The sequence below is a fragment of the Otolemur garnettii genome, unplaced genomic scaffold (genome assembly GCF_000181295.1).
Source record: "Otolemur garnettii isolate 467f Iridium unplaced genomic scaffold, OtoGar3 scaffold00012, whole genome shotgun sequence".
In the NCBI taxonomy this organism is placed as follows: domain Eukaryota; kingdom Metazoa; phylum Chordata; class Mammalia; order Primates; family Galagidae; genus Otolemur; species Otolemur garnettii.
This window is the reverse complement of record NW_003852407.1, coordinates 7,612,120-7,620,100: the sequence shown is the minus strand read 5'-3', so window position 1 is coordinate 7,620,100 and position 7,981 is coordinate 7,612,120.

Here is a 7,981-nt window from a genome sequence, read left to right as displayed (position 1 = left end):
TTAGGTAGGATTCCTCCCCCACAGTCCTCCCCCTTTACCTTTGTTGATTTAAAATCAATTTCATCTGACATAAGAATGACTTTCCTGCTCTTTTTTGGTTTCCATTGAAGATTTTTTTCTAATTTTTTAGATAGCTTTAGAACAGTCACTTGTATGGAATACTATCATTTATTTTACCAATTCTCTATTTTGTTATCAAGACAAAGCTATAGTGAATAACTTGATATATATTTTATTTCACAAATAGAAATAAAATCCTAACATTAAATTGTGTTTCAAAGCAGAAAGCATGCATTTCCTGCTCACAGTAGGCATTTAATAAACTCTTGCCAAATTAAGTGAAAAATTCAAGAATTGGTGAAGCTTCTCAGGAGACATGAGCAGACAGCCGGTAGAGCCTTAAGGGCAGGGGAAATTTGTCCTCAAGGGGCGGAGACTTCACGAGAGTGGGGACAGCTCACAACATACCCAGTGCTCCACCATCCAGCCTTGTGGGAGAAGAAGAGGGTAAAGGAACTGAGCCAGAAGTTCAGATCCCTCGTCTCTAACCTTTCTGCCTCTTCATGCTCCTGCTGTGACACCGTGCTCCTGTCTTCCTGTAAAATTAAGTTACCCATATTCACTACTTGTTGGTTTGACTCTCATATTTCCTGTGCCTTTCCAGTATCAGGAGACCCACTGGAAATGTAGGGTGAGCTCAGGCTTTGATGAAGACAGAAGATGCCAGCTCTAAAGCCTTCTGTAACTATACGACTTGGGCAAGTTGCTAAGTCTCTCCATTTCTGGTTTCTAGAATCTGGATAGTTTTGTGCCCTCACAGAGTGCTTAGGGTGTGAGGAGCTGGCCCACATAATGCTCCAGGCCTGGTGTCCAGAATGTAGTAAGCACTCAATGAATTCTAACTGCCCTTGGCCTTGACACGTGCCTAGGCACTCCACAAATGCTCATTGAGCCAAATCCATTCGCTCAGAATACCAAAACACATTTTTGTGCCTCTTTCCCATGTAGGTGGATGCACTGTATCTATCTCCAAGATGCATTTACTCCCAAAGAAACTGGTAGGTTAACTCTTAGAGGCTCATTCTATTAGGCTGAGAAAAGCTCGAGAGGCCAATTTCCTCCCCAGGAGAGACAGGCGAGACACTAAAGGAAACTGAGACTGCTGCTATTCTAGGAGTTCAGTGAGAAACAGAGTCATTAGAGCCAAAGCCTGCTGTGCAGAGAACAGGCTGGCACGAGAAAACAGTTTGGATTCAATGACCCGAAGTGTGTGTCTCCCATTTATTTGCTGCATTCTTACATTACCTTAACACATGCCTGTTTAGCTGTTGAAGGTACGTGTGGTACACTGCACAAAATGAACTGAACACATTTTGAGCTCAGTGCTGGTGCCTCCCAAAGGGCAGGGCAGGGGGGGATCTCTGCAGCTGAAAGGTGTCTGTTGCAACTTGGCCGATGTAGTGTAGTTTCCGGGGATAGGCTGATGCTGCATTAGAGGGTTGTAGAGCTTCTGCTCCACCTAATCCACAAGCACTTAGCCCAAGTGCACTCATGCGCTTGCATGGGTTTTTAAATAGCATGTGCTGGATGAATGGCATGTGTGTCTCTGCCATCTCCTGTGGGATTAATTATCAGTGTCCTGGCCTTTGGTATAATGTCCTTAATGCTCAGCAATAGTACAGGACAAATGGAAGACCAGCCTAACGGTCACAACTGAATAGAATTCAAAACCAGGAATCCCCATCTTTTCCCATAAAGAATTTAACTCTCTCTACCTCTCAGAAAAGGCTCATTTTTGAAATTAGAGGTGCACTTGCATCCTTAGAGGAATGCATATCGTTTTATCTTGAACGCAAGAATTAGCCAACCCCTTGGGGCTTCTGAGCATGATTCTTTTGTTAGTCTTTTGCTGTCACCCATGTAACACAGGCGTCCATGTCCTCAATATTCATACAAATGAAAGATACTAGAAAAAGAGGATAAGAACACGAATGAAGAAGGTCTGGCCTCTCAAGGGGGACCGGGCAGAATTCATAGGAATGCCAAACTTTTCAACAAAGCACTGGATCATCAACTATCCATTTATCCATCCATCCATCCATCTATCCATGCATTTAACATGTATGGAATATCTACTGTGGATAAAGAAGCAATGGCTCTTGTCTTCTGGTTATGGCCTCTACTCCATGCTCCAGAATGTCAAGAGGTCACCGGAATTTAGAGCAAGAAATTAGGGATGAGGCCAGGCAAGGCCTGAGCAGTCATGATCACTACTTCTTTCAATACGTTGGTGAGGATAGCCAGTTTCCTGGTCCTTTCCTTTGACCTGTATTAATATTGGTCAAAGACTTACTGCCTGATTCATTCTTTTAGGTTCTTGCCTCTTGAGACAAGGATTCTGTTTAAGTAACACCTAGAACATGAGAATCTCATCTTCTAGAATTCCAAGTTTATTGCTAAATGTACGTATATCTAAAGGGTATGTCTCTGGCTTGTGGGCTTTGGTGTAAGTTTCAGTGGGTTCCATGTACACAGAATGGGAGCAGCAGACTCTGGCAGAAATGACAGTCAATTCTCTACCTGTCATTTCCTCTCTATTCATGTCCACTTCCTGGAGAACCTCCTCCTTGGAACACAGCCCCATGTTTCAGAAGCTCCATAAGCCCAGTCATGGTTGAATACACCAGGTTCAGCTGGGAAAATCTATGTATCTTCTCAGGCTTAAAAAAAAAACACCTCTTAGAATAAATTAATTAATGGTCAGTGCTTCAATTAGAAGTCTATGTAGACTCAGTGTTGTGGCTACTTTGAAGGGTGGCTCTGACTTACATGATGGACACATGAGCAGAAAAGCTCATTTATGATAGAGAAAAATAAAGCAGAGATAAAAAACTCCATCTCCCAAATCTCTAAGTCCTGGGACACCCCACTATGATTGTGGTCATTGGGTTCTGTGAGGAATACCACATATCTTCACCTTTGTAACTCTCTTTCAAAAATATACTCTAGTTTGGGTGGACCTCTACTACTTGTAACCAGAAGATAACTAATAGAGGGAGAATAAATGTCTAGATTTTTATTAGGAAAATGAGAAGAAAAAAGCTGGAGAGAGAAGAATCATGGAGGGTGAGATCAGCATCCACCAGTCTGTGAAAATCCAATAATCCTACAGAAACAGGAAAAAAGAAAAGTCACAATAACATCAACTTTCGCCTCGGGTTCATGACTTTTTAAACTCTAATGCATTTGATCCATTTCCACTTCCCTGAGGACCTATCTGGTGTCACATCATGGCATCGTCTTCACCTATAGCTGTTCCAGCTGGTTAGCATCAAGGCTTTTTGGTTTTACTGGTGCGGCAACCCTGTGCAGTAAAACTTCCTGTGATGCTGGACATGCTGTATATCAGCGTGGGCCGGTGAGCAAACCACCAGACACCTGGGACTCTGGGGCACTTGAAATGTGGCTGGTGTCACTAAGAAACTAAACCTTTCATTGCATTTAGTTTTAATTAACATAAACGTGAATCAAAAAATTCCCATATGGTACCCCTCTAGCAGCTATTGCATTGGATAGAGTGGTTCTAGGATACGTTCCAAAGTCCCAACACTATTTGTTATCTCCCTGCTTCAACCCGCTCTACCAGTCACCCAGGTTTCTTGCTTGCTCGATATACAGCCATTCTTCACAGACCTGCTGGAGAGATCTTCAAAAGGACAAATATGATGAGACCTCCCCCTTTCAAATGTTCTAATGCTTCCTATTTAAATTTGGAATGAAATCTAAACCTACTGCAGCTTGCAAGGTCCCCCCGATCTGATGGTTGCTTAACTTTCCCACCATATTTCCTCCTGATTCCCCCTTCTACCCAATTCTGAATTCACAGTGCTCTAGAATCACTGGCTCCAGCCTCATTGTTCTGTTCTCTACACATTCTAAGGCGACCATCAGCTCAGGATGTTGATTCACTATCTTTTCTGTTTGGAACATTTTCTCCCAGATCTTACCGTGGCTGGCTTTTCCTCATTTTTCAGATCTTAGTCTTGGTAGCATCTTCTCGGAGGGTTCTTTTCTGGCCACCCTGGCTAAAAGAGCTTCTGCAATAGATCCCTCCTCTTCAAATTTATTTAATTTTTAGCCTGTGTCTGCCTGTCTCTCTACCCATCTACTCATCCATTCACTCATCCATCCATCTATCCATGTGTCCTGTGTTCACCTCCGTATCCCCTTACAAAAATATAAGACCTCTTAGAGCTTAGAGCACTGCCTGGCACAGAGTAGGCATTCAACAAATATTTTGGATGGATAGACTGACTGCCCAAGTGACTGCCCATTCAGAGCAGAGTCTCTTCTCAGCCCAGCAATGGACCCACCAGGAAGGTACTGATATGTCAAAAGTGAGCCCTGACCCTTCCACCCAAACCAACTCCTCTGCAGGGGTTTCTGTCTAATTAGTGATAGCTTCTTTCTGGTGATTGCTCAGGATCAACAGCTCCGCATCATTCCTACCCACACCTTATCCATCAGCAGATCTTGTTGGTTCACAAGACCACTTCTTACGACCTGCACTGCTGCCTACTGATCTCCACTACAGAAATCTCTGTCTCCTGCCCAGATGATGGTAGGGCTCACCTAGCTTCCCTTTCTTCTAAACTTTGACTCTACATGCCAGCATCAACAGCATGATTCTGTTAAAACTTAAATCGAATCATATCACTTATTTGTTCAAAGGCCTTTTAGTGTCTTATTTTACTGAAAATCATAACCAAAGTTACCTTAGAAAGACCCATTGACCTACACCCCTGATCTCATCACCTCTCTGATCTCGCCTTTAACAATGCTCTCTCTTGCTCACATTTTAATACCACATTGGTCTCCTTGTTGTGCAGCAAAGATGCCAGACACACTTCACCTTAGGGATATTATCTGTTTTGTCTTTAATCTGAGAGCCTCTACCCAAGTCACTCATATTCTCTTTTCCCTTTATTTGGCATTTTGCACCATAATGCCAAATAAAGAGTTAATAGCAATTAATTTTTTTTTTGAGACAGAATCTCATTCTGTCACCCTGGCTAGAGTGCAGGGGCATTATCATAACTCATAATAGACTAAAACTCCTAGGTCAACTAATCCTTCTGCTTCACCCTCCCAAGTAACTGAGACTATAGATATACCACCATGCCCTGCTAAGCTTCTAATATTTTGTAGAGGTGGAGTCTTGCTCTTACTCAGGTCAGTCTCAAATTCTTGATGTCAAGTGATCCTCTTGCCTCAAAATATCTTTTAATATAAAGTAAACCTCTGTAAGTAGGCAACCCAAGGGTCTGTAACAAACTGATCAACATAAATAGGTGGGCAACATAAGGAACCAGGCCTGCTGAACTGATATATAGATGTGGTGTGTGTCTGGTCTATGAAGATTAGGTCAATTTCTGGAGGTGGTCAGGGTAAGGAGGTGATCAACTACAGAGGTTCTATGGTTCATGTAATCTGTATTACAGGATTTTTTTATTTGTGTTGTTCATATTCCATCTGCTCCATATCAAGTATAAACTCTATGTGGACAGAGTTTAAGGATAAGGAGCTTTTGTTAGCTTGTTTATTTTACTCTTTGCGGTATCTTCAATACCTAAAACAGACCTGGCACAGAGCACAATTCAATTAATCTTTGTGGAGTGAAAGAACGAATGACACATGACGGGTGGAAATTTAACTAAAGTGATTTAAATAGTTTATTTTTCTAGATAGATGGAACTCACTTCAGTTAAATAAGGTCCTGCTAAAGGATCAATTTATTCAAGGACTTATGTCCCAATGTCTTGATGTCACTGAGAGACTAAGGTGAGGGCCTGATTATCTATTTTAAGAGCAAAATATTCTCTATCATCATTGTCACTTACCACTAAAGGCTTATCAGACCCACTTGGCTAACACAACATGTCAGTCAGCTAGCTGCAAACATAGGGAGGAAGAGGATTCTGTAAATAAGTCCAGAAAATGAGTTAAAAATCTCTTTTGTCAGGATTTCTTGTTAGCATTGTTTACTAACTACAGATACTTTAAGAGATGATGCCAGGGTGCCAGAAAGAATCAAAAAGGATGTTGAAAAAATGTGTACTTTGCTCCAAGATAGGGATTGGTATTCAGACTGCTCTGTTCAGAGAAAAATGCCCCTGCAAGCGGAGGTAGAGGGGCAAACACCTCAATAAACTAAAGGTCACTGTCAAAGAGATGGAGGGAGTGAGAGCTGGACCCAGAGCTGAATCGCTGGCTTTTCATGTCACCTCAGTTGTGGCAACATTGCAATACCCACCTCAGGCACCTTCAACTCACTAATGATAAATGGGAGAAAAGTGGTCAGGAGTGCTCAGTTTAATTTTGAGAAATCTGCTTAGTGTATACGGTAGAAGAGCAAGAGAAAAACTTTTCATTCACTTCTGTGAATCCCTCACACCTCCTATTCACATCCACGAGCTCCAATGAACTGAAGCTTCCATACTTTGACTTTAAGTGAGCACCCAATAAACTATTGGCTTTTCAGGACCCACCATGTGTTCCAGCTCCCCAGTCAGGGAGAAAGAGACAAAAGAAAAGTTCCCTAGGGATAGTGATGACCTTGTAAAGCACTTTGTGTTCTGGCTCCACTCTTTCATGTCTTCACTCATTTGTACAGTAAAGACATGTGGAGTATCTATTTTGTGAAAGGATCTATGCTAGCAATTGGACCTCCAAGGACACGGAAGGGACAGGAGTCTGGTAGCAGATCATAGCACATAAGTGAGGAAAGGCAGAGAGACAGATTGGAGCAGTTGACCACTTACACTGGCCAGCCATCCTTTCCAAGGAGTGGTTTCTAAAGCCACAGAATCTGATGTGAAATAAAAATTATGTTGACCAATCTTAGAAAATGCTATAGTGAGGACCAACTCACAACTTGGCAATAAGTCTAGCTCAGCCAGTTTTTCCAGTGGAGAGCTGTTTCTTGTCTAAGCACCAGTGAATGCATTTGGCTTTTGGTTTGGGGGCTGTGTAAATACAAAGCAAACCAACAAAACCTTAAAAAGAAAATCTTGATTACTGGAAAAATTATCATACAATAAGGATCACATCAGAACTGAGTTTGGAAACAGACCCTCATTTAGGAGAATGAGCTACAGAATCACTAAATTAAGTGGCTTTAATGTTGATTTTTCTTTTTTTTGGTGAAAGTACACATAGTTACTTTTGTACTTGTACACATACTTTTGTAGTTAAGTATGTGTACAAGTCTGAATAAAACACCTGTTACCATGTGTCAGATGCTTCATATGCCTTTCTGACCTTCAAAATAGATATACAAAACATACATTATTGTCTCCATTTTATGAGTCAAGAATGCCTCTATGAGGCATAGAGAGGTTGGATAAATTGGGCAGGGTCACGTGGCAAGTAGGAAAAAAGTCCTTCTGTCTGTCAGAGATGACAATACAATTTGATAATTTTAGGATAGTCTTAATTTTAGGATAATTTTAAGATAATTTTAGGATAGCATTGGCAGGGTATAGTGATAATACAATGTCCCAAATCTGGTGACAGAAATGGTGTGGCCAAGTCTAAGCCTGAAGAAGCGATGAGAGGGTGGAGATTGCAGAAGCATAAGGTGACAGCAAGTTGAGAGATTATGAACCACAGTTCATCTGAGGGTTGGAGAAAACCCAGGTGACGGAGCAGGGAGTGAGCCAGGGCCATCAACATTCTCCAGTTGTCTCCTCTCTCAATCGACTCTCTCTTCTTAAAGTTCCCCACTAGCTGAACCCATCAGAAGGCACAGGGCAAAGAGCCTGTTGATGTAGTCCATACTGTTCACACTGGGACAGTGAAGAGGGTGGATGGTGTCAAGAAGGGTGAAGGAAGCTTTCCAGCACAGTTCTCTGCTGCATAGTAAACGTTTCCTTCCAGCCAGTGACAGCAGTATTTTAATCATCCTTATAGCTCACAGAAC